At 51.9% G+C, this 5,575-nt stretch overlaps 1 pseudogene; it reads right to left on the reverse strand.

The window, feature by feature from the left end:
- Window positions 1–2,146: 2,146 nt before the first annotated feature.
- On the reverse strand, window positions 2,147–4,293 carry LOC112251527 (annotated as a pseudogene).
- Window positions 4,294–5,575: the final 1,282 nt, after the last annotated feature.

Below are 5,575 nucleotides of genomic sequence, written 5' to 3' on the forward strand. Positions count from 1 at the left end.
TCAGCTGCCTCCATTTATGGGCCGATCTTTATGTTTAAAACTTTCATCATTACACATCACCCCTTATTACTGTGGCCGAACCCATCAATGCTCTGATTGGTGAACCACTGATCCATTCACAGCTCTTTTATGTTGGCAATGGACACTCACACAAACAACTCTTTTAACATACAGTGTTTTCAACATACATATTTGACACACACAATTATTTTGTGCAAGTCAAGAAAACTTTTACATTGAAAAGATGAGAGTTTGGTCCAAGAAAGAAGCTGCAGTGTTTCACTGTGTAAACAGGAACCAGAAGTCTCGTCCTGTGGTGTGTAAATGAGTAAAAGTGCTATAAACAAACATATACAGCAGTAACACTGGTCAACACATCCCAGCAGTTGAAATGATGTAATTACAACCAGTTTTGCCCAGTTTTGTCAGCTGGGTAGCTAGATAGCGCACTGAGGCTAGTAGTATATCGCCCGCCTTCATTTGAGATCATTTGCCAGGATTTGTATGCATCATTACCTCGTTGTAATTATCACCCTCGGTTCAATTTTGGTTGGCTAAGAGGTCTGGTTTTAGCCGCCCAAATTAAGGAAATAACACTTATCCAAAATACTTTGATGGAGTGCAATTGCCATTGCTCACCCATACAGTACACAGCTCCAACTCAAAGGAACACATCTTTCAAATTAAAAAGTGACATTACAATGTTCTTCCTATTTGTGTGTTTTATATAACAAGGAAAATCCAAATCAATCAAATCCAATTTGCAGTATGTATACTTTGTTTACATCGTTATGATGAAAGCCTGGGTCTGTTTTTAATTAGTTCATTTTTTACATATAACCTCAAAACTAAGGTCTCCTCATTTATCCTTGAGGACTTACAAGGAAACCACAACCTTTAATCTCATCCATCTTCTGAATGGTTTATTTGTCAAAACCCTCATTTTCTCGTACACTCTCCAGAAAGCTCTCACTCAGGTTTGAATGTCTATGTTAGATAAACGTTGGAGGGACATCCGTAACATTATCATGCCACTCCACTAACAAAAAGAAGTCTGGCGTTAAAGCATACAAGGGGGATGGGGTGAGATGGGAACAGAGTTCAAGGTGAGAGCTATTTCCCATCCATCAAAAAACAGATCATAGGAGTGTGTTGATGGATAGAAATCCTCTGACCTTCTGCTTTTGTTTGTGCAACGAGTGGAGTTTGTGTGCCGACGACAATAATGTACAAAATTGCGGGGACTGTTTATTTTGTCAGAGATGTCAGGCCCAATAGTGTCATTCTGAATGGATTGCATGTATCTAGCTAGCTAGCCCTTTAGCAATGGATCCTACTGCTGAAGAATGGCGCTGAAGGAGATGGTTGCCGTTTTACGATCCCTTAACCAAATGTGCTATTGTGTATGTTTTTTCATGTCATTTGTTACTTATTTTGGGGAGTCAGACCTGAGAATGTAGATTACGTATGTAACCACGGTTATGTGAGCTATTGGTATCACTCCGTGGCAGAGGGATACATCCGAGTTGAGGAGTTACCTGTGTCATGGCTGGGTCCGCTCCCATATATAGACCCCATGGCCGTGACACATGTTTTCTACATAATTTCTGAGGCGCCTCTAGCACCGTAGAAGATTGGAGTGATCCATATAGATTGGAGTGATCCATATACATACGTAACCTTCGTTATGTTTCACTATACTGGATCACTCCAATATATTGGTATGCCCGTACCAGATTTAGTCAGTGCTACAGTAGAGAGACCTGGCCAGCAAGTGGCGAAGTCCCAGCACGGGGCCAAGACGCAGGCGGGGTGTCCTGGCACAGTCAGGGAGGCAGCACCCAGGACCGCTAAACCAACTGCAGAGGGAGGTGCCACATTACCCTATAGTACCTAGCAAAGGCGCAAGAGGAAGGGCAGCACAGATATCAGCGAGGGGCACTCCTCTCAGTAGAGCCCAGGACGCAGCCACTCCTCGTGTTGAATGTGCCACCACAGATCCCAGCACTAGCCTGCCAGCCAGGCGGTATGCTGTCGTAATCGTGTCCACGATCCAGTGAGAGAGCCTCTGGTTTGATAGCCCAGCCCCCAGGACTCTCTCACCATAGCAGACAAAAAACTGGTCTGTTGTTCTCACTGACTGTGTCTACTCCACATAGGCAGCCAGTGCCCGCACAGGGAACAGCATGCCGGAGGGAGGCTCAGACTCCCCCGCCACTGCCGGGGGTTCGTAAGCAGACAGGATAAAAGGGATGTTCACATGCCTGTCTGACAGAACCTTCGGGAGGAATGAAGGGTTGGTACAGAGAGACAGATACGGTTATGCGAGGTTCATGGAAGTAATCGCTACCAAGAAAGCCACCTTCATAGAGAGGTGTTTCAGGGATGCCGATTGCAAGGGTTCAAAAAGCGGCTTTGCCAAAGCTGCCAAGACCACATCCAGATCCAAGCTCGCCGTTGAGCTGGTCCTAGCTGGACGCAAGCGACAAACTCTCTTCATAAACCTGGAGACCAAGGGATGTCGCCCCTCTGGCCTGTCAATCCACCCCACATGGCAGGAAGATATAACCATCTCAGTATAGAGGCTGCCAAGCCCTGATCCAAGCGAGACTGCAGGTATTGGAGGACATACTGCACCCTGCATAACTAAAGAACAACCTCAATAGCAGTGCACCAAGAGCAGAAAAACCGCCAGCGCAACTGGTAGCTGGTGCCCTTGCGCTCTACATGCTGTACATGCCCTTACACCCTCCTGTAGTCCTAACATGGACTGTTGGTTTCCGTTCAGCAGCCAAGCCCACAGACTGAGGCGGTGCGGTCTCGGATGCCACAGAGTTCCCCCAGCCTGAGACACCAGGGGTAGTTGCCAAGGTGTCCCAGACAACAGGGACAGGAGAAGGCTGAACCAGGGTCGCCTGGGCCAGTATGGGGCCACCAGCAGCAGACAATGCTCCGACATCCTGGTCCTGTCCAGCACAGCCTGGATCAGGGGAAAAGGGAGGGAATGTGTAAAGCTCCAACCCTGGCCAATCGTGAGCCAGGGGATCCAAGCCCAGAGGCCCTGGTGGCTCCAACATGGAGTACCTCAGGGGGCAGTGTGCATTGTCCAGGGAGGCAAACAGGTCCACCTGCACCCTCCCGAACCTGTCCCACAGGTGCTGCACCCCCTGGGGATGTAGGCTCCAGTTCCAAGGTGGTGGGCCCTCCCTCAAGAGCATATTCGCTGCCACATTCAGGATGCCAGGTACGTGCGCTCTGCGTAAAGATGCTAGACGTCCCTGAGCCCAGAGAAGGAGCCCCCGTGCCATAAGATGGAGCCGGTGGGACCTCAGTCCACCCTGATGGTTGATGTATGCCACCACTGTGATGTTGTCCATTCTCACTAGGACATGTCTTCTCTTCAGATGTGGAAGGAAAGACCGCATGGCCAGCAGTACAGCTCGGAGCTCTAGTGTATTGATGTGCCTTCCGCTCCAAGGGGGTAGCCGCTGGCCGACCTGCCCTTGGTGACACCCCCCCCCCCAGCCGATCTGGGAGGCGTCTGTGCTGACCAGCTCCCGGCGGCACATCCTCAGCATCACCACCCCACCTGAGAGAAAGGAGTGACAGCTCCACCTCAACAATGCCCTGAGGCACTGTGCGGTCACCCACAGCTGGCAGTGACGGTGGTGTTTTAGGTGGAGCTGGTGAGAGCTGAACCACCTTTGAAGAGGCCGGAGATGGAGCAGGCCCAGGGGAACCAGCAACGAAGCCACCGTCAGCAAGCCTTGCAGGAGTTGGCAGGTCAGGGCAGATACCACCCACCCCTGCCGAAAGTGGTTGAGGCAAGATAAGATCACCTGAACCCTTCTGGTCTACAGGCTTGCTCTCATGAGGACTGAGTCCAGTTCCATGCCAATGAAGGCCACCCTCTGGGTGGGCATCAGATGACTCTTCTTGTTATTTATAGTAATGCCCAGCCCGCCGATGTGGGTCAGGAGCATGTCTCTGTCTGACAGGACCTGGGTCCTGGTCGGGGCACAAATCAGCCAATCATCCAGGTAATTGAGGATCAACAATCATTGGGACATGAGAGGTGACAGGACAGCGTCCATGCACTGTGAAAGTGCGGGGTGCCAAGGAGAGGACGAAGGGAAGAACCATGAATTGATAAGCCATCCCTTCGAAAGCGAATTGGAAGTACTGCCAATGAGCTGGGTGAACAGGAACATGGAAGTACACATCTCTCAGGTCCAGTGTCACAAACCACTGGTCCCTGGACATGGCCTGCAACACGCAGGCTGGGGACAGCATGTGGAACCTCAGCACCTTCAGGTACCCATTGAGGTTGCGGAGGTCCAGAATCGATAGAACCCACCTAGTCGTTCTGATGTCTCATGAGGGGATCTCCAGACGCATGGTTTTCTTCTTCAGGGTGTCGGCCACCGTGGTGACACGAAGGCCCCTGAAGCACGCTGGTACCCCTCTATCATTGTGTACAACTCCCAGGGGGACTCCACACCCTCCTCCCACTTTGCCATTTGAGACCAGGAGTAGCGGGGGAAGGGTGGGGAAGGGTGTGTCAGGGGTCCTTCCAGGGCCCACCTCTCCTCTGGCGCCCGAGCGCCTGAGTCCCCCAGGCACGTCCTTATGGCGGTGATGGTTCACAGGTTGTTGCTCCACTGCACGCTGTGCCCATTCCCGCTGTTGTCCCACAGCACGATGTGATGGGGCAGGAGAGGGATCCCACTGTCGTTCGGGTACAGGTCGGTGGCGACAGTTCGTCTGCCTTTGACCCGGGGCCTGAGGAAGCAGCATAAACTGTCTCAGGGTCTCCCGGTCCCTATGAACCTTATTGGTCTGCTCCAGAATGTCATCATCCCCTGGGCCAAAATCATGGTGTCCATGGTCGGGTACTCCCGGAGGCCGAGTGACTCCGCAAGGCCTCCCGGAACTCAGCAGAGATGGGGACAAATGGAGATTCATCACTGTCCACCAGTTTGATGTCCAGTGCAGTGGCTACTACCCGGGTCAGTAGGCTCCTCATAGCCTCTTGAGCCACTGGGGGAGATGAAGCACCGCTGCCGGCTTCTGATGGCCTGTCAGCCTGGTAGCTCCACTCATGGTGGTGAACAGTGCCAGCGTCGTACCCCAGGAACAGCCTATCACTGGCCAACAGGGAACAGCTGTCGTCACAATCAAAGCTAATAACCTCCTGACGCAGGGCATGCGCCCTCTGTTCAAGATGGTCCCAGCGGTCCGACTCTTGCCCCCATACAGGACTGGCAGCAGATGGGCTCTGCCTGCGGTGGCTCCTGCTACGCTTCCTGGGAGGGGTACTATGCCCAGTAGAGGGACTATCAGCTCACTGGCGCACCACTCCTGAGGAATGGACCTCGTCCCCAGCCCGAGCCCGAGCCTGGAGCAGAATGTTAAAGCAATTCACCGCACACACATAGAACAAGCAAGTCGGCAAAATGTGTAAGGTAAATTGCAGTTTGTGGCAGCAAGAGCCATGATGGAGGCCACTGTGTTCTTAAGGAACTTCAATGCAGCACCCACTCATAGCACGCGCTCCAGCAGGTATATCTTACTG

The sequence above is a fragment of the Oncorhynchus tshawytscha genome, linkage group LG05, assembly GCF_018296145.1.
Source record: "Oncorhynchus tshawytscha isolate Ot180627B linkage group LG05, Otsh_v2.0, whole genome shotgun sequence".
Lineage (NCBI taxonomy): Eukaryota > Metazoa > Chordata > Actinopteri > Salmoniformes > Salmonidae > Oncorhynchus > Oncorhynchus tshawytscha.